Raw genomic sequence first — 22294 nt, forward strand, 5'->3', positions numbered from 1 at the left:
ATTCTGGGTCCCTATACGCCTGCTACAGGTGGAAGGAGGTACATACTTGTTGCAGTTGACTACTTCACTAAATGGGTGGAGGCGGAGGCTGTAAAGGGAATCAAGACGAAGGATGTAATTTCATTCATCTGGAAAAATGTCATCACTCGGTTCGGGGTTCCCATGTCTATGGTTTTTGATAATGGTCCCCAATTTGAGACGCCTGTTCTCAAAAGCTGGTTGGGTGACCAAGGAATTGCTCACCACTTTGCATCAGTCGGCCGTCCACAAGCAAACGGCCAGGTAGAAGCCTTTAATAAAATTATCTCAGACGGTCTCAAGAAAAAGATTGAACGAGGAGGCGGCCTATGGGCGGATGAATTACCACATGTTCTCTGGGCCATTAGGAGGACTGAAAAAGGGGCGACTGGAGAAACTCCATTCCTCCTAACTTATGGTGCGGAAGCTGTTCTTCCAATTGAACACTACGAGCCGACTCTTCGAGTAATGTTATATGACGAAGAGGCAAACTGGGAAGCCATGCGCCTGGCATTAGACTCACTCCCAGAAAGGAGGGGCAATGCTGTCTTGCGCCATGAAATTTACCGCTTGAGAATGACCAGATCATACAACAAAAAAGTACACAGGCGTCCACTCAAAGTGGGGGATTTTGTACTTAGAAAAATGGAAGCAGTTGGTAGGGCTAATGAGTTTGGCAAATTAACTCCCAACTGGGAAGGACCCTACCGAATCTATGAAGAGGTCACGGATGGTACCTACCGTCTGGAAACACCAGACGACCAACCGTTGCCTCGAACCTGGAATGTAGATAATCTTAAGAAATATTTATTTTGAATGATGTAAATAGTCGAGGGCTACTTAATAAAAGCTTGTTGTTTCATTCAATTTTGTACTAAGAGGGGCATGCCTACTGACACACAGTCGGCTACTCTCCATGTTTAATTTTCATTTTTACTTAAGAGGGGCATGCCTACTGACAAACAGTCGGCTACTCTCCATGTTTAATTTTCATTTTTACTTAAGAAGGGCACGCCGCTTGTTCCACACAACTGGCTACTCTCCCATAACACAGTTCACCAAGAACTATCAAAGGCTCATGGCTGAAATGATCAGACCAGGCGCCAAGCCAACTGATCCAAATATAAGTTTAATTCGACCTGTCCCAACATTATAGCAGGCATCCGACGGCATCCATTCGGATGAAATTCGTCGCAGAGAGCAGCTCCTTTTTGGGTGGAACATTGTTCTATAAAATCATTACAAGGCACCTATACGACTGTCTAACTAAGACAACCACGTAGCCGTTTCCCAGACAAGGATACCTCTCACTTAACTGACTAATCAGGTCAAACAAGTGTTCGCAGTAACCATCCGTGTCAACCAAACCGACTGAACTACTTGGGATAAGAACAGTCGGTATCTTATGAGTTAATAGCCAACAAACATTGGCGAATAAAGGGGAACAACCGGTACCCACCGCTTGAAACCTCTACTACTCAGTCACTCGGTGACTAGGTAACAATTATGTTTACTTGGTGACTCCTTAAAAATTTAGTATGAAACTAAAAAGGTGTTCATACAGCGCCTGTTCACACTAGATTAAATGTGGCGGGGAACAGTCGGCCTGGACCGACTAGAGTCTCTAGCTTAAAAAACAAAAAAAAACAAACAAGGTAGGTAGGAAACCACCTTCCTACTTGGTTGAAGGAGATCCAGTCTTTAAAGTGGCCGACTGATCGCTTAGCCTGGAAACAGACAACCAGTCGTCCAGGGGCATAGGTGGCGTGACTAACTACCTCGTACCTGTCCGCAACTATCGGCCATGCAAAACAGTCGGTATAGTATACAATTGGATATCAAAGTTTCGATACTTAGCAAAATCGAAACAAATTTGTAACGAAACATTTGTGGCATAAATATTCATACCCCCTTGGCCGGGTAAAAGATACAAAAGAAGCCGGTCATTAAGACCGGCAAAATATTCAAAACCCCGGCCCCCTGGCCGGGTAAACAGAAACAAACGGCACGCAGGCCGTAAAAAGAAGACATAAAGCTTAAGAAGGGGGCAGATCTTCAATAGTAGCCTCTGCCGCCTGGTCAGCACTCTTTTTGCTGGACTCGGCTTTAGCTGCATCCTTCTTCGATGCATCCACCCCAAGCGGCACAAGCGCCACTACCGGCTCCTCCTCCTTCAACGTCTCGTCCTCAGCAGCCGCCAGGATCTCTTGATTATATCTATCAAAACACTGGCGGTACGTTTTTTCCCAGGAGGAAAAGTCAGCATTGGGGAAGAGGCGGCCCCAGGTCAGGCGCTGGATCTGAGCAGAGTCTTCCATCATCTCTCGGACCAGCTCCTTCTTTTCTTGCCTCGGCCTTTGCCGAGAGCTCCTGAGTAAGACTCTTCTCCTGGGTCACCAGGCGCTCCTTAACGTGTGCCAAGGATTTCTCCAAGGTGTCGTAGGAGGACATTTTTTGGCGAAGAGGTCTCAGCTCGACCTTGAGATTGTTGATGGTCGCCTCCAGCTCATTATTTTTCTTCTAGGCCGCATCTAACTGAGCCCGGATAGCAGAAGTAGCCTGCGCCTGATAATAAAGAATATCAATTGTCAAAACCTCATTTTGGGCAATTTGAAACATTTCCTTATCACAGTCAGAGGCGGCCATAGCTTTTGCAGCCTTTACCTCTTTGTTCTTCCTGTCAAGCGGCTTGCGAAGGCCGTTCACTCGGAGTAGGGCCTAAGTAAAAGGGAACATGCGTCAGTTTTCAAACAAAAAACAGACGCCCTGGAATTTAAATAACCAAAAATATGCTAAGTATACCTCAGCAAGGACCCCTGCAATCCCGTCAAGGTCAAGGGTGCCGACACCCCTGACCGCCTCCCTCTCAGCTGGAGGGACGGCTTTGATCATAGACTTGGCCACCTCGACTAAGTCTGGCTCCTGAGGGCCGGCTGCATCAAGCATAAACAAACGAGTTAAACTAGTAAAGAAGTGAGCAAGTCTAAATTCACAAGGACAGCTTCATACTTCTAGGCGGCCCGATTGGAGTTTTAGAAGGAGTGGACGGCTGCTTCTCAGCCGCCGCATGTTTCCTGGCAGTACCAGGAGAGCCCGCAACAGTCGTCCTCCGGGTCTTGGAGTCCGGCTGTTGGGAACAAGAGGCTCTTGGAGTGCCCGTCTAAAAAAAAAAAAACACTCGGTCAGTATATGCATAAACCCAACTCCAAAGAGAGAGTGAAAGGTTCGGAGCTCACCAAGGGCGCCCCCTTGTTGGGGGAGTCTATTGAGAATTGTTGCATGATGGAGGCTCGCAACATGGTCGCTGCAGTCTTGGAGGCGGTAATTTTGCTCATGGCGTCCGCTGCAAGAACAAATAGCAAAGTTAATAAAAAGTCATAACAGTAATGCCTGGAAAAACAGAGTATTCGACAGGCCGGCTACCTCTTGAGCATCGACTGCTGAGGCCACAGGCGGCCAAAAAGTACTTGTCATAGAGCCATTTGAAGCTCGGGACGCAGTGCAGGGGTACTTGCTCTCGTACCCCTGTAGTAGAGTCGACCCTCGACTCTACTTTAAAGAGTCCTTTGTCCAAGATCTCTTTCTTGGCTTTGGGGGAACAGGCGGCATGCTGCGGCCGCCTGCAAGAAGAGGCGGATTCCTGTTCCACCTGTTGAAGCGCTTGTTCAGCTCTGTGTCTGAACTTTCAATGATAAGGAAGGTGCTTCGCCAATCCTTCCACTTGTTTGCTTTACCTCTTGTCATGAGGTAGCCTCTGTGGCTCGTCAATTGATACCAGCCGGTACCGCCTGCCTTAGGGGTCCGGCTGAGGTAGTTCATGTGGGCGAAAGCCTTGAAGTTTGGCTCCACCCCGTGCAGTTCGCACCCGGCCACATAGCCGAGTACGTTGACCCAGGAGTTTGGGGCTAACTGCCATAACCCCAACTCATACCCATCCAAGATCCGCTGAATAGCCGGATGTAGTGGGAAGCGCAGCCCAGCCCTGATGGCCGCCTCGTAGCAGCCAAAGCAGGCTCCATCATAACTAGTACCAGCCGGCCAGACGACTGTGTCTTCTGGATCCGGCACAAAAACTAAAAAGTCGGGACCCATTGTGTGGTTCGCAATAAAGCTCCCCACTCTCTCTTGCATGGCCGTGATCCGGCCCCGTGGGACAGTGCAGTAGTAGGGGTATTTTGCTCTCAGTAAGAGGCGGATGGCTCCGCTCAATTGTCCCCCTTCTCAACTGCGTGAGAAAGCCTCGCCTCTTGTAGGCGGCTGTTTTTCTCTTCTGTGTCCAGAGAAGCATGACCAGAAGAGCTAGACTCAGATTTGTCCTCTGACGAGTCCGAAGAGGACGAATCCTCCCTTCTCCCAGAGGGGCCCGCCTTCTCTCCTTCAAAAGGAGCAGGAGAGAATGTAGACTTGTCAACTATAAAATTGGAAGGGGTCACTTTGACTCCTCCCTCAGAACTGTCGGCTTTCAAGCCGCTTTGGTTCACTTCCACATCTGGCGCCTGGTCATGTTTCACTAATCGGCACCCTGTGGGAGGAGCCGTCTGAGTTCGAAATCCTAGCAGTTCTTTTTGTTCTAGCCATCATGTTATGCATAGACACAGAGACAGTCGGACTTTGTATAAAGGGCAAAGATGGGTCCGGAAAAGGGCAGGCGGCACTCCTAGTCCTAGATTCAGCCGTCCCCGGTGACCGGCTGATCACTAACCTAGGTCGAGTCGTGTGCTTCCGTGGTGCCATTGCAAAAAAGAATAAAATAAAGAGAAAATTAAGAGTAAGATAACCGACGGTTACCTGAACGAGTGAAGTTGACGGAGTTTTGGAAATCCTGTGTAGTCGGCTTGTCAGAGCAGGCGGTAGGCAAAAAGGGTCCGAAATGTCAGAGCAAGTTCAGGGGTCCGACTGTTCTCTCTAAAAAAGTTCTCAAGTGTGAAAATGACTGAAGTCAACACACCCTTATATAGGCGAAGTGAGAAGGCGAAGGGTCACTTCCAAAATTCAAAATTTGGGCGGGAGAATCTCTCGGCCTTTCGCCGAGTGACACCTGTAGCAGGCCGTCGCCTGTCACGGTGCGACACCTGTCACAGGTAACACGTGACCAGTCACGTGCCACCTGTGAGGGGCAAATGATTAGGGGATTTTGGTACCACCAATCGGAAAGCGCCACGTGGGCCAATCAGGTCCTGCCAAGTGTCCCCCAGTTGGAACTGTCAGGGTTTGCCACGTGGCACACGCCTATTTGTCCACCCTGGACCTATTATGTCATGACACGTGGCATCCTCCATGCCTAATGGAGAAACCGGCCACCTAGGCCCAACTTCCAAGGGAAGCCCAATCAGCCCTAGGTTAACCTAAACCTAGGATTGGCACGTTTCCCAAGGTTATAAATACCTCCATTAATCCTCATTAAGGGGGATTACGCACATTTAACAATCTCACCTAGAGAGACCCTATCACTTTTATTTCCGCATTAATTACTCCTTAATCAAGTACTAACTTGACCGTCGGAGGCGGATCTCCAATCATCCGGAGCGTCCGTTTGTTTTGCAGGTACAGGCGTCCGGTTCCAGTCTCGGAATTGTAACTCTCCCGCAGGACATCAGAAAACCTTGAAACAGTGGGTGATATTCCTATTGCTTCCTTGTTTGTTGTTTCTTCCAGGACTCCTTCTTTTGCCTCTTCTGTTGTGGTGGTTGGTGATCTGTTTTTACTCAGGCATCTTATGCTATTATATGTTCTTGAGCTCCCTTGTGTTTGTGCTGCTGGCTGATGGCTCATGGCTACGATCTTTTGTTCTGGTTTGTACTGCATGTATGTTATTGTTCTGTCCTGGCAGGCTGATTGTGGGGTTGTTATCAAGCTGTTTTTTATGGTGATGCTAGTGGTGGTGTATTATCTGTTGTTGTCTTGGCATGGTGGAAGTTGGTTGTTATGGGTGAGTCTTGGATATTTAGCTTGCTTGGTGGGCAGTAGGTTGATGCCTTGTTTTTAGTGCTGACTTCTAGCATGAGGTGCTAGTTGATGGCCCGGATTGTATGGTGGGTGGTATTCCTATTGCTACTTTCTTTGTTGTTTCTCCCAGGCCCCCTTCTCTTCCCTCTTCCATTGTGATAGTTATTGATCTACCTTTGTCGTGGCATCTTATTCTCTGTCTTGCTTGAGCCTCCTTATGTTTGTGCTGCTGGATGATGGTTCATGGCTGCGATCTTTTGTCCTGGTTTGTACTGCATGCATGCTGTTGTTTTGTCCTGGCAGGCTGACTGTGGTGTGGTTATCAAGCTGTTTTTATGATGATGCTGGCGGATGGTGTATGCTTTCAAGTTAAGCTGATGCTTTATTATACTCACCTTATTTGATATCTTCGGATGTATGGGTTTTTACCCACTTTTGGATGTAGCTATGGTATCCTCTCCCTTTAGGAGTTAGAGATTCCGTAGTAGTTTTCTTTGTTTTGCCTTCGGGCTTTGGTTTTGTTGCTTCTTTGGCCCAGAGGGCTTGTACTGCACTTTCATTTCTTGTAGTTGCTACTTTTATGGGTAGTAACTCTTTACTTTTGGTAATAAAATTCTTTACTTACCAAAAAAAACAAAAAAAAAAGATCTTTGATGATATGCCCACGCGTCTCTAGAGCAAAAGAGCTTGAAAGAAATGTCCACGCGTCTCTGAACAAAAGAGCTTTGATGATATGCCGACGCGTCTCTAGAGCAAAAGAGCTTGATGGAAATGTTCACGCGTCTCTGAACAAAAGAGCTTGAAAATAGGATGCCAACGCGTCTCTGAGCAAAAGAGCTTGAATGATACGTCCACACGACTCTCAACAAAAGAGCTTCGAATGATACTTGAATGTTTATTGTGATAATATTATGAAGAAATCTCCTGAAGACCAATGCTTGTCGATCTTTAAATCTCGCTTGAACTTTGCTTCTACTATACTTTGCTTCCACTATGCCAGTACGTCGGCGGTTTGCTGCTTGTGAACTATTACGTCGGTGTCTCCGTGATGAGCCAATGCTTAGGCGCTTTAAGCTAAGTGAGACGACCTTTCATCAGGTCGATCACTTATTGCGATTGTAATCAAACCGACTACTTAATCATGTCAAATTGCTTATAGGGGCAAACTAGCGTACCAAGGAACCCAAAATTGTTGTATGAGGTCGAAATCACCTTTTTGAGAGGCTTCGAGCTCTGGCGCTGCTGAAATATCTCTGGCGCCAAGAATTGACTCTGTTGCCAGACGTTGTGATCTAGCGCCAGGCGCTAAAAACTATTGCCAGACGCTAGATGTTTCTGTCTGGCGCTGGAGTAGGGTCTTCCTTATTCTGCTGCACCTATATTTATTTTTGACTATAGATTTTTGCTAATTTCTTTAATTATCTTAGGGTTGACCTAAGGCTTAGCGTGTTTGACACATTGACTTGACATGACTCAAGATATAAACTTGACTCACTGTGATTGACTCGAGGTTAACTCTACTCAAAGTGTTTGACACATGTGTTAGACTCAAATCAAGGTGATATCATGACATGACTCAATGTGTACATAACTCGTGTGCACATTGTACTGTGATCGTGTGACTCGAAAATGCAAAAGAGCAAAAAATTTCCGTCATAACTGTGGAGGGTACCGACTTTCTCCCGAAAAAGAAAGACGCGAAAAAAGAAAGAAGCGAAGTTTTTTTAGGTGCATGTTGAATGAGCTTAGTCAGATGTCATTTGATACTATCTCTCAAGGTGCAAGGATTAACCCATCCTAGGCTATCTCAATTGTTGACTCAATGATGGAAGTATTTAGGTAACTTAGGCACGGAGGCTAAGCACTTCATACTTCGTGATGCGATAACGATTATGATTGATGGGCGATTTTGACATGACAAGACATGCTTCAGCATTATGTTAAGATTTCATGACAAAGGGTTCCTAAGGGAAAGTATATTTAGTCATGTATCTGTGATGTGTGTGATAATGACACTAAAGTTAGGCCGCAAGAGCTAAGTGTGTGGAAAGATATTATTATTAGAAGAGTCAAATAATGGTGACTCTTAGGCTAGGTAAGCTAATGATATAGGGATCAAGCCCCCAAGTCTAGCTCTAAATGAATAGGGATGAACATAGGAATCCCTTGATATGATCACAGTGTAAGTGTGTGAATGTGAATATGAATGCATTTTTATTATGGCCGCACCTCGATGTGAGGTTGCCTACGTATCCGTTAGGAATCTGGCCGAACGTAGCTCTAGCCAAACCTCGCACAAGTGTGTGTATACCTCAAAAAAGGTCTTTTTAAGGGTTGTAACGTGGTTAGGCTAAAGGTTATAGAAGAAGGGATAAAGGCTCAAGACCCTAAATAACCCCCCAAGGTGTGCAACTTTACTTTTTAATATTTGTATTTTTATGCTTGAGGGTTTTAACTCTTTTTTAGCTTTCTTTTATTTTTTTCTTTAGCATCTATTTTATTTTTATAAGTGTGGGCAATCCCGATCATGCGGTCTATCACTCACTTGGCATTCATGTTTCTCAGGCACGGTACCGAGCACTCGATAAGAGACGCAATCTGAGACGTATTCATAGCAAAGACATGTTAATGTCAAAGACATTGGAACACTTGCCCTTTTGTACACTTTTATTATTATTTTTTTAATTTTTATTTTTTTTGCTATTTTATCTTTTGAAGTCACTCAAGCTCTTTATGAAATTGAAAATTGCATAAGTTGCACACTATCCCATCCCAAAGTTATGTAGATGTAGGTTGAAAAATGAAAGGTCTATCGTTAGACGAGGCTCAAAGTGGTTTATGAAGAAAGGATTGTAAATTAGAAAGGTGAAAGGTAATATGATGTGGCTACAAGGGATGCCTCAAATCATTGGTACACCTCGTGCTTAGTTCGGCTTTTTTTTTTTTTTTTGTTTAATGCAATATAATGAAATGATCATATGCAAGAGAATAAATGCTCATTTTTATTAGAATCTACAAAATTAATCTAAGAGAAAAGAAAGGTGCCTATGCTAGACTTATTGGGGAAAGGATAAAAAAAGAAAAATAAAAAAGATGTCATGATATCTCGTCGTTGAAGCTCGCCTCTTGTCTTGTGTTGTTTGCTTTATCATCACTCGCTCTTCTTTTTAACTGGAGGTATGGGAAGCTTGTTATTATCAATCAAATGTTGGATAGCCTCCTTTAGCTTCCAATAGATCTCAGTAGCATGACCCCTACCTTGATGGTACTTGCAGTGCACATTTGGATTCCTACTAGGCAATCTCTTCTCGAGCGGGGGATCTTGAAGAGGTCCAATAGGAGTAATGAGTCCCTTGGCATGGAGTCGATCGAAAGCATCATCGTAGCTAATTCCAATAGGGGTAAAATCCTTTTTTTGTTGCTTTCTAAATCCTCGATTATCCATGGCTAAGATCTCATTAAGGTAGAAAGTACCAACACTGTTACTAGAGTAGGTGTTTTCGGAAGAAGAAGGATAGTCGTTCTTCTTCGCATTACAGCCACTGTTACTATCGTTACTAATCTTGGCCTTCTTGTCGCGTGGAGGAACATGAAGGAGATTTGAATCAATGATGTCTTGAACACGATCCTTGAGGGCGAGACACTTTTCGGTAGTGTGACCGCGACCTCTATGGTATCAACAATAGGAATTTGGATCCCAATTGGGAAAACGTTTTTCAGGTGGAGGGTCTTGACTGGGACCAATGGAGTGAATATGACCTTGATCATGAAGACAGTCAAAAGCTTCATTGTAAGTCATTCCTATTGGTGTGCATTCTTCAATGGTCCGTTTTGCCCGTGGCTTGGGAGCATTGAGTTCCTCATTAAACCCTTGGGGAGAATTTTGTTCAATGTCCATCACCTGATTTGCTAATCCTTCTACCACGTTCAAGAGCATGACAACGACATCTCGCAGTTTTCGAACGCCCTCTTTTAGACTTGACGAGTCTTTCCTGGTATTATCTAAGAAAAGACTTTCATACTCCCCAATCATGGCCACTTCATCGAGAGAGGTTATATAAGTTGTCTCGATCATGAGCTCTCCTACACGTGTGATAAGAAGTTATGGATCGAAGGATGCTTGATCTTCTTCGATGGCTAGAATTTCGGAAGTTTCATTGTTATCGATCAGATCTTGGATAACTTCTTTGAGTTTCCAACACTCCACAGTGTCGTGACCCTTTCCTTGGTGATATTTGCAGTGCTTATTAGGGTCCCACTTGGGTGGCCTGGCTTCTGGAACTGGATCTTTGATGGGCCCTATGGGCATGACTAGTCCTTTGTGATGTAGCTTCTCGAAAGTTTTTTCATAACTCATACCAAGTGGAGTGAACACCCTTTTTGACCTTTGGATTCGTGATTTAGAGGCGTTCGTGACATGTACCTCATTAATGGAAGAGGAAGAAGAAGGATGGTCGTTCTTCTTTCCTCTTGCACTATTATCTTTCAGAAGGTCATCTTCAATGTACATGCCTATGTTATACACAGCCTTGAAAGTATTCAAGTTGTGTTAGTACTTTAATTGCTTTGAATACTTCCCTTGGAGATTCTTGATAAACATCCTCACAGATTCTTTTTCAGTGGGAGCCTTGACCATATTAGCAGAAGTTTCCCTCCATTTGTTGATGAAAGAAGTGAATCCTTCGTTTTCCTTTTGTTTTAACATCTCAAGTTGTCTGTGGTTTGTTTCGTCTTGGATGTTGCACTTATATCTATCTATGAAAGCGTTTGTTATCGACTCCCAAGAAGAGGTTTTCTCTTTGTCAAGGGAAATGAGCCATTGTTGACAAACGGTCTAAAGAGATAGAGAAAATATAGAGGGTAACACTTTCTTTTCAATACCCTTAATACTCATTATGGTTTCAAAAGCTCTTAGATGAAAGTAAGGGTTATCTGTTGCCTTGAATTTTGGGATGTCAGTGGCATTAAACTTATGCGGAAGAAGTTCCTTGTCCAGCGAGACCCCTTGTGAACTAATGCCCTGAAATTTATAGTCACTAGATAGCTTGCTCAAGCTTTCTTGCACGATCTGAGGTTCATTTGTTGTTGCTTCACAGGGTCATCAATTTTGAGGGTTAAAGCCTTTAACACCTCAGTCACGTCATTCAATTGATTCCTAAGTTCATTGACCTCTTCTTGACTTGCCATTATCTTTTTAGCCTTCCTCTTTTGACGAATTTGTTTATCAAAAAGTGAGACTTGAATAAAGAGGTTGTCCTTGATTAATCGCCCTTCTCTCCTCGACCAAGTACTGTGGAAAAGGAATTTGGGGATATTCATTGTTAATTATTTGACTCTAACTTTATTCAACATGCAATAGATGGAGGAAGTGAAGAAAGATTGGAATAGAATGTGAAGAAAAATGATGTAGATGGAGGGATATGGAAAATTAGGAATAGAATGTGCCCCCAACTCAAATGACGGAAAAAACCGACTCATGCATGAACCTTAGACATGGTCATGGTGACATATACACAAAGTGTGTGCTACGACTAGTGAGTGTAGGTGACATGTTAAGACTCGTGTCATGACCATGTGGCTAGACTATGAGACTAGACTCAATTAATGACTTAACAAGGTATTATTGTCAGTAAAATTTAACCGAATTAATTAGCAAACTGGTTAATTAGACACTAGATGATGACTCGATCAATAATCCAAACTGTCATCAAAACGACAGGACTGGCGCCTCTCTTTGCAGTGTAGCGCCAGACGACAGAGATGTCGCCTGGCGCCACACACCACTTAGTGGCGCTACAGTTCAGACTTTGGCGCCATTACTGGAGCTTCAATCTGAGGCTGTTTTCGGTGTTATTAATCACTAGAGGTATGCCTAAAGTCGTACTAGGTCAATTTTGGTTAAAATATTAGACTCTATTTACTGAAATTAATTAATTAATTAGGCAAAGTTCTTTAAGTCATTAATTTACTTAATCTCAACACAAGTCAAATAAACGGTTAAAAGAACATATATGCACAACAAATAATGCACAATTAGTCAAGTAGACACAATATGATGCAATGAGTTCGCAACCTAACCATGGCTCTAGTTCTCTAAAGTTTAGGAAATAGTTTAGTCAATACAGAGTCCACGGTTAATTGTCCAGAAGCACCGCGCGAAAGCCTAACCGTGAAGGGTTGGCGCGAGTGGATGGGACACCACGAGTTTTAGAAAAAACTCGCTTCCATGGTTTGGTGAATTTAACAATCTCGGATGTACCCTTTGTTGCTCAGAGCGTTCTATCATGTAGATGGAGCATGAATTCCCAGAGGGTTATGTCCATATGTAGAACACATATGGGTTTCAGAAAAGTAATAAAAACTCAATCAGGAAGTAGGATCAAGCAAACAATGCGAAAAACTAGTCGAAATTAGAACGCAAATTTCTGGCTCGGTATTGGAAGAATTTGGCGCCAGGTTTTAGCTGTAGCGCCTGGCGACAGAACTGTCGTCTGGCTCTACAATTAAAAGTCTGACGCTCATACTCTGGTCGCTGACGCTAATTCCTACATGCCTCAGCAGCTTTCTGTGCTCGATAAAATTTTCCAATTTCGTGTAGTGTTATTTCGGTCCTAGATGTGAAAGATATTTCTCAAATTTCCTACGTGTAAAATCCTATGTTTTAACTCATTACAGATGGTCTTTCCAATGAGATCTTTTTTATGCATATGACAATAATTTTAATCAAAATTACGCACATGAAATACTTAGAACGTTTCGAGTCTCATCCACTCATTCTAAATCATTGCCGAAACAAATTCAGGAATTAAATTAGAAATCCTCCCTACTAGAGTCGCCAAAAACTGTAGGGAATATTTCAAGAGTTAATCCCCAAGCTTGAACCCCACTGTGATCATACACTAAAGTACGGTGGCGTCCAAAGGGAAAGAAGATAGAGCAAAAGAGTGGCCAAAAAGTTTATTTTAGGAACTTGTAAACCGTTCACAGGGTGAAGGTTACACCCCTTAACGATCCAAGAGATCGTCAACTCCATAAGGTCTTGAACCAAATAGGGTTCGGGGATGATGGTACAAATCCAACCTAAAAGAGATTGAACCTGATCTAATAATAGGCGTCTACTTTATTCTGATCGTATTCATGTGCGCTTTCTAACTAACATGCAATCAATAGGTTAAGCCCTAAACCTGTTTATCTATGTTGGTTGAATATTAATGCACAAACAAATCTATTATTGGCGATCACTTGAATTATAATCAAATTAACCCTAACAAGATTATTAATTATCTTATTAAGCGTGATTACAAGTACCAATTCCTTTTAAACATGCATAAAAGGTGTGATCAAGAAATAAATATATCAAGCAACAATAATAAGTAAAAAATAAATCATAATCATCATAATTATATTAAAGCATAATATTAATAGCAAGATCCTAGACATGATACTAACAAGATTAATAACAAACCCTAACATGTAATGAAGCAATAAAGATCATATATTTAACCCTAACATGATACTAACAAACATAAATATTAGGAAGAACATAAAAGGCATCATACTTTTAATCATACTTAATATTAAAGTTACCCTAGACATGATACTAGGAATTTATTGTTGTCATCCTAAACATCAAGTTAAGGAAAACATCCTAACATGATACTAGGAATCAAAATAACAATCTAAGCATGATTTCTATATCACAATATCAATTAAACCATTAAAGTACTTACTTGGATGCCTCGTATCTCTTTCTAATAACAAAATACACACGTTAGTAACTTCAAGGAAAATAATGAAACAACAATTAAATTTAATAATTGAAATAGAGATTTGGGACCAAACCCTCAGAAATTTAAACCTTTCACGTCTAGGGCGAAGAAAACTTCAAATATGGCTAGGTATATCTAAGTCTTGCGAATGCTGAATTTTGTATTTGAGAAAAGACTAGTTTAGAAAAGAGAGAGAGTAAGAGTAATCACGAGAATCTTGATGAGAGTTGGTTAAAGAGAGAATTGATGATTGGAAACGAAGTTTTTAGAACGCTATTTGTAAAGAAAATCAACCAAAAAGATAAAAAAAATCAAACATAGTTCTGACGCAGATAAAATTTGATTAGCGCCAACGCCGGCCATTGGTGCCAAACGCTAAGGCTAGCACCAGGCCCCAAGCGTAGCGTCAGGCGCTACAGGTGGCGTTTGGCGCTGACTCTGAAATTCACGCGTTTTCTTAAAATCAGGTAGAAATTGCTGTACAGGAGGATAGAATCGTATTTTCCCAAAAACGTTCTTTGATTCTAATTAAAATTCTAAAAAGTCAACAAAAGTCAATTTATCAATGCTAATCGAATTGGAATGAAAAAAACCTTCTAGAAGAATCTAGAAGGCTAAAACCATTCCTAATTGCATTAGGAATGAAAAATCCATATTAAGCCCTCCTCTAGATCATTGGGCCGCATATAAGGCTCAAAACGAGCCCAGTTCAGTAACACTAGTTGAAAATTTGTCATTTTAACACCCTATTTGTAACGGACATTATAAAATTCGTTCAAAAAGAGTAATTGTAACGGGCAATATATATGTCCGTTACGAAAAAACTCATTTGTAAAGGGCAGAAAAATGCCCGTTACGATTAGTTAATACCTGTAACGGGCAAATAAATGCCTGTTACGAATAGTTAATATTTATATCTGGCAAATATAGAGCCCAAAGCCCGTTACAACTAAATAAGCGCTAGGGTTTAAATCCTTATTTTGTTCCAGGCCAGCCGCATTTCTTCCTCAAAGCGTTCTCTCTCTCCTCATTTCTCTTCTTCCTCTGTCCTCTTCATTTTCTATCTCCTTTTCTCTTTCTTTTTAGATCCAAACCATCAATCATCCACCTTGTAAGCTTTTTACGCCTACCGTTGAGCCACGAGCATCCACCACTAAGCCATGAGATGTTGGTCCGAGCATTCAATTGGTTAAGGTTTTTCAGTTTTAGATTCTATTTTAATTTAGGTTGAATACAAATTTAGTTTTTCTCTTTGAGTTTTTAATTCAAATTTCTGATTACAACTAATTTGTATTTTTTGTTGTTACTTAGATCTGACAAGTATTTACTTTTTGTTTATTTTGAGATAATTGTTTATGTAAATTTTTGTGGTGTGGCGGATTTTCTGTGTAGTGGTGGTTGGTAGGTATGGTAGGGGCAATGGTGGTGAGAATCGTAGGGGTGGGCGCGTCGGTTGGTCCTAGCAACGGCGACAGTGGGTTATTTTGTCATTTAATGTTTTTTTAGTTTTTGTTTTGCTCAAATTTACAATTTCATGTTTTCGACACCAAGGTTTATCTGTTTTTTTTTTTTATTTTAATTCAATTTTTTTTCATAGAAATTGTGCCTTGTCTATTACATGCAGCAAATTATTGACTTTTGACAACATTAATTGTTAGTATTTCTTGAAATTATATAGATCTGTGTTTCTGAGCTTTCAAATTACCAATGTGCAGGGGAGGGAACCTGGGTACGAGATTGAACCCGGGTAGTGTGGCGATGCGAAGGTTTGGTATTGATGATGAGGAAAAGGATACCAGATTGTTGTGGGGTGAAAGATTTGAAGGTATGACCCACAAGTTCCTACTTTATTAGCCAACTTGCTGCTGTATTTGCTTCGTAAGAAGATTACTGGGCATTGGGCTCAACTTCGTCAACTTGTTAATCAATCACTTACTATGTAGCACAGGTTTTCTTTCACTCTCTTCTACATTGTTTTTCTTGTATTTTGATGGGATTTTGTTTGAAGAAATTGAGATGATATGATATTGAGTATGTAATTGAGGTATAATTTTTTTGGTGGGTGATTGAGGAATGAGTTTGGTAATGGGGGTAATTGAGGAATGAGTTTGATGATGGGTAATTGAGGAATTGGTTTGATAATGGGTAATTGAGGAATCAGCTTGATGATGAGAAATTGACGAACTAATTTAATAATGGTTAGTTGTGAATTAATTTTTGTCGTTAGGATTATTTTACTTGTATATAACAAGTGATTCAAGAAACTTGTTGTAGTTAGGATTATTTTATTAGTGGAATAGTGTGGAATGATTTACTGGAAATGGTGAAATGTATGTTCTATGAAGATTTAACTTTTATCAAATGGGTTGATGGTTGGTTGTGGGTTGTGGGTTATATTTTCTGTATAAGATTTGCGGTGATTTTGAGATTTATAGCCGTGTGGGTTGTGATAATTGGAATATCAACCGAAATTGTTTGACGCTATTTATGAATGTGAATTGAATGAATGATAGATATAGTAAGGGATTATCTTTTGTTTTGTGAATGCTTCAGTTTTGTTTATATTAGTGTGTTTGTCGAGGTTCTTGTTTCTGAGCTCTTTAGATTATATAATGAATTTAAGATATTCATTAAATTGCCAAAGCATTCTAGATATGTGACTGTCAAAAATGTCAAATACATTCCAAGACATGTGATTGTGTAAAACTTGTAATCAATTCAATACTCCTTATTGTTACTTTGCCCTCTAATTTTCTTTTACTGTCATACCTGCTTAAATACTTCGTATTATAATATGCTGATGTTGTGAATTTGAGATACTACTTAACCAAATTATTAAATTTGCGACTGTTGTGAATATCTGTTTTGTAAAATTTCTGCTTAAATACTTCGTATTATAACAAGTACCTTTACAGATTACATATGCTCTTAGCTTTGTTGCTTTTGCATGCCTTTCTGTATCGTATTATAACAAGGCTAGATGTTGATAATGTGGTCGAGCAGAAGAGTGATATTGCCAAAGCAGTTGCTGATGACTTGAAAAAGTAAGTTTAGGCATGTATATAGCTACACATAATCCTAAAGTCCTATATATATTTGATCAGAATAATCAGATTCTGAACCTTAAAATTGCTATTTTCTTTCCAGGTAATGTCTCATGGTTTTGAAATTGTTCAAACACTTATTACTGATATTGAACCTCCAGAGCAGCCTCGACCTCGCCGAAGAAACAGAGAGAGAATGCAGCAGTTGGATTCTTCTGAGTTTGTATTGTAGGGCTTTGAAAAATGCAGTAAATGATTGCTCTGATTTAATAAAGAAGAAGAGGAAGTTGCCTTGTTCAGCTTTGAAATTATGGAGGTTTAGTGAGAAAAAGAATAAAGAGGTTTAGTGGAATTATGTTGTAGCTTTTGAATCATGTTAGGAGTTGTTGTTAAGTCAATTTGGACATTAGTACAAGTTGTATCTTAATTTATAATTAATTGAATTTTACATTTATTATTATTGGAAAGTAATAATAATATTAAAGATTTGGCATCATAGCAGATTACCAGGTAGCAGGTATCCCCTGCTACTTTTTTTTTTTATTTTTTTATTTAGTCTTCAATTGTATTTTTAACGAGCGGATTATATGCCCGTTACGAATAACCTGTTATTTGTAACGGGCAGTTTAAATGCCCGTTACAAATAACGGGTTATTCGTAACGGGCATTTCAACTGCCCGTTACAAATAACGGGTTATTCGTAACAGGCATTTTAAATAACGGGTTATTAGTATCGGACATTTTAACCGCCCGTTACAAATAACGGGTTATTCGTAACGGGCAGCGCCCGTTACAAATAACATAGTCTATCCGTAACGGCCGCATTCGTAACGCCCCTTGCCCGTTACGGATTGTAACGGGTTATTCGTAACGGGCAGCGCTCGTTACAAATAACATAGTCTATCCGTAACGGCCGCATTCGTAACGCCCCTTGCCCGTTACCGATGGGCTGTTTTTGCCCGTTACGGATAGCTATTTTTCCACTAGTGTAATTTGGCGATAACTTCCTCAATATTTATCGGAATTGGGCTTATAATATATCGTTGGAAATCTATTTTCAAGCCCTATCCAACTACACAATTATTGGACCCATATCATGGACCAACCAAACTGGATTGACTGTTTTCTTATAATAGGTTTTCAAAAACAGAGAGAAGAGAAAAGAAATTAAAACTTTCTGCCACACTAAACTTTCCACACTTTCACTTCATTCGATTATGATTCGACGTGAAAGGTACTCATCACTGGGTTTGGTTTTGGGGAGACACGAATGGGTGTCTACAACGCTAAAAAGTTGAGGTGGCATGCAGAGGGAAGAAAGAAAAACATAATGCCGAAGCATCTAGCCGACTCCCCGCGGTGGAAGAACATTGATTTTAAGTATGAGAAATTTGGTGATGAAGTCAGAAATTTAAGGCTTGGGTTGTGCACGGACGGGATTAATCCATTTGGCATTCTTAGTACCCAACACAACACATGGCCGGTTCTTTTAATGATTTATAATTTGCCTCCTTAGTTGTGCATGAAACGTAAGTATGTAATGCTTTGATTGCAAATGACGGGGCCTAGGCAACCTGGAAACGGCAGAGATGTTTACCTTGTGCGGCTTATTGATGACTTAAGAAAGATATAGGACGAAGGGGTTTTCGCTTTCGATGCTCATCAGAACGAGATGTTCACATTACGTGCAACCCTTATGTGGACCATGAATGACTTCCCTGCATATGGCAACTTGTCTAGGTACAAGGTCAAAGAGAAAAAATCATGCCCCATATATATTGATGACACATCAAGCGTATACCTTAAGAATTCTTGCAAAGATGTCTACTTGCGGACTCGAAGTTTCCTTAGGCGTGATCACCCGTACCGTAGGCAGAAAAAGGCTTTCGATGGAACAGTGGAAGAGGATATTGCGCCTAGACCATTGACTGGTGCTGAGATTTGTGCTCGGGTGAAAGGGATACGAACGGTGTTTGAAAAATCAGAAAAAAAACTATGGTCTCAGCTGCTCTATTTAAGAAAGAATCAATTTTTTGGAAGCTTCCATACTGAAGAGAACATGATGTTAGGCACTGTCTTGATGTGATGCATATAGAGAAGAATGTGTGTGATGCTCTTTTGGGAACCCTTATGAATATCCAAGGCAAAACAAAGGATGGAAAGGGTGCAAGGTTAGATTTGCAAGAGATGGGGATTCGTCAAGAATTGTGGGCTCAGGAAAAGGTTAGAAAGGGAAAGGAACCCGGGAAAAGAAGTTGCAATTGTTTCGAAAAAAAGGGAAGGAGAAAAGCAAGGGAAAAGGAAAGATAAAGGCCACGGATACATTAAAGAAGAATGTTTAGGGTGAAGGGAAGGATGAAAAGACTTATTTACCTCCGGCTTACTATACATTGTCAAGGGTAGAGAAACGTATGTTTTGTGCAAGTCTGTACGACATTAAGGTTCTATCAGGGTACTCATCTAACAAGAAAATATTTGTAACCCTGAATGGAGAATTGAAGCTGACAAGTATGCAATCCCATGATTGTCACATTATGATGCAAGTATTCCTACCGATTGCAGTCCGTGGTATTCTATCGAAGCACGTGAGAGAAGCGATTACAAGCCTTTGTTTTTTAATACAATTTGTAGCAAAGTGCTTGATCCTTGTACACTAGATTCTTTGCAAGCAAATGTGGTTCTGACTTTGTGCAAATTTGAGATGTATTTCCCACCCTCACTTTTTGACATAATGGTTCATCTGATTCTTCATTTGGTGCGTGAGATTAAGTTGTGCGGCCTAGTGTTCATAAGGTGGTGTTATCCTTTTAAAAGACACATGGGTACATTGCAAAATAAAGTACGGAACCGGGCTCACCCTAAAGGATGTATGATGCAAGGGGCCGTGGGTGAGAAGATAGGTAACTTTGTGGTGGACTACATAGCCCTTGCTCAACCTATTGGTCTTCCTACTTCTCGACATGAAGGGGGACTTGATGGTCATGGCACAATTGGGTAGAAATGAATGTCACCTGACCGAGATAAGTTCTTACAAGCACACCTTTATGTGTTGCACCATGTTTCAGATGTGCACCCATATTTAGACGAGCACAAGTTCTTATGAATAAGAAGATTAGTGGGAGAAAAAGTAAAGGTCCAACGAGAAGTTTACGAACTCTATTGTGAAATAACTATCAAATACTAAATGCGTTGATTTGAAAGTATTTTCAACAATGGACCAAACAAAAGACGATACTTAGTATGTATTGGGTATTAAGTTCTATTGTATAGACTTGATAAAATGTTTGAACGTGTAAAGGAGTTTACCGTGTTAAACATGAATTGAAGGACTTTGAAAGAATTTCGACCCATATGTATAAAACTAAGTAAATTTTTTAACTAAGTATAAGCTAGGCTAAATACTAAGTCAAACATGAAAGACTCTAATAGAGACTTTCAACCATATCACACAGCAAACTGTTTAGCAAAAACTTAGTGAAACTGAATGAGCTTAAATGACAAATTAATGGAATAATATTGAGAATTACTCTACAATTTAATCCATCATGTACGCTGTGATATGTAATCGTCGCACGACTTACTTGCTTAGAGCATGTGAAGTATGTATGTAGTACCAATCAACCTGAATATATGTAATAGATCGTTAGATTATGGCCAAGAATATCCAAAGTACTTGGGTAAGTAACAAGATGAGTTCTTGACTTGTGGAAACAAATACAATTTGAGAATTGATGTTGCAAGCAAAAGCCTTAACAAGGAGGCCGTTTATAAACACGAGCTTAAAATGAGTCGTGGCGTGAGAATGGTAACATGGACGTGGATCCATGTGTAATGCATGTGCAGGAATTTAAGAAAATTTCCATGATCACAAGTGATTAGGGTATCCCAAATCATTGTGAGCCGTTTGGAATGATACCCAAGCAAAGCATCATTAGGAAGTATACGAAAATATATGTTGAGAACATTGTTGCCTTAATGGCGGTAACAAAGAAGATGTTCTATGGAAAATTCGTTGCTGAACGTTAATGATTGTAGTTCGTCAAGTTGAAGTTCTCAATCATGAAAATGAGTGGGATCCATCACTTGGAAAATAATTCCTAAATCACATATAATCCATGACACTCTCAAATTTTATCATTATATTATGAAAGTGATCAGTAATGAAGATGTTAAGATTAGCAAAGTAACTATAACTAAACCTATGCAATGAGTAAACGACAACATTCAAAATTGCATGAAAGAAATCAAGCATATTAGTTATGGGTGTGATTTCTATAATGTTTTATAAAGAGTGATACTCTTAAAACATTTGGAAAATCATTAATCATAAGATGAACCATTTAGGTTTTGGAATTTTAAAATTTCATGCAATTGTATCACTCCGTTTGCTATTTAATTGTGGTTTAGAATTAAATAATGAGTCCATTCAATTCTTGGAATATTAAAAATAGGGTATCAAGAACAGTCTGGGAAAGGAAACACCTATTGAGTGAACATTGAATATTATAATCGAAAATTATCCCTAATCGAGGTCATTTAAACGATGGACGATTAAGGACCAATTGTGTAGTCTAATTTATGGCACTGTTTCTTGTGCTACGAGGACATGATTGTCATAAATCATTTGCATAGGTATTGGTTTAGAACCATAATGGATCGACCTATGAGAATATTTTAAGAGATTAAGAATCATCATAAGTATACTTCTCATTATGGCTATCGAAACCTATTTCCTTGACCGTGAGTATTGTGAGTTCTCTTGTTTGAGTATTAGTCCGCTTTGATGTTGTCAAGCGTCTGTCGTAATAGGAGATTATAATGGCAACACTCGGGCAGCTAGGTCCTCTCAGTAAGAGGAGCTACATTACAAGACTTGGAATGTCCCCCTACAAGGCTAGGTATGAGAAGGACAAGTGGGAGATTGAAAGGAATGGTGTCCTTCGAGCAAGTGTACTGTTCCGTTAGTGGGTTCAGAATTATTAAAAAGCTAATATATTCAGTAAGGTCAAGTGATCGGAATGCTTGGATGGAGGCCGCTTCCGATCAGTAATATTAAGGTATAATTAATATTACAGCTTAATCTTGACTGAACCCTTCAGGTCACACCCAAGAAAATATACGAACCGACTCGACGAAATTATTCGGAAGAAATTAATTCGTCCCCCGAGTAATAAATATTTAGACGTCGGAATTTCGAGCTTAGACCGTCGAAATCGAGCGTCGAAAGTCGAGTAAAAAATAGTAAAAGACGAGATGACAAAATTTGTAATAAATTAACAATGACTAAAATACCCTTAGCATCAGAATTCTGAGTGCTAGGGGATTAGGCAAGCTATCAGCCCGCACCATGTGCGAGGCTTGCTAGCAAGCTACGGCCAGCAGCCCGCAAGCATTGTGTGGCTTGCTGGCGCGCGCTACTGCTAGCAGCCCGCACATGTGTGTGGCTTGCTAGCAGCGCCTATCGGCAGCAGCAGCCCGCACATATGTGTGTGGGCGTGCTGGGCCGAGAAGGCTGCA

The 22294-nt window shown here is 40.7% G+C and overlaps 1 long non-coding RNA gene across 3 annotated transcripts; it reads left to right on the forward strand.

The window, feature by feature from the left end:
* Positions 1-14631: 14631 nt before the first annotated feature.
* LOC110715223 lies at positions 14632-17273 on the forward strand. Of its 3 annotated transcripts, XR_002510262.1 has the most exons (4): positions 14645-14927; positions 15449-15681; positions 16649-16777; positions 16881-17273. It is a non-coding gene; the product is annotated as an uncharacterized LOC110715223 (long non-coding RNA). The 3 variants fall into 3 exon arrangements; XR_002510263.1 differs by having other exon boundaries at positions 14632-14959; positions 15449-16777; XR_002510261.1 differs by having other exon boundaries at positions 14634-14927; positions 15449-16777.
* The last annotated feature ends 5021 nt before the right edge of the window (positions 17274-22294 follow it).

Source organism: Chenopodium quinoa, unplaced genomic scaffold (assembly GCF_001683475.1).
Source record: "Chenopodium quinoa cultivar QQ74 unplaced genomic scaffold, ASM168347v1, whole genome shotgun sequence".
Classification (NCBI taxonomy): domain Eukaryota; kingdom Viridiplantae; phylum Streptophyta; class Magnoliopsida; order Caryophyllales; family Amaranthaceae; genus Chenopodium; species Chenopodium quinoa.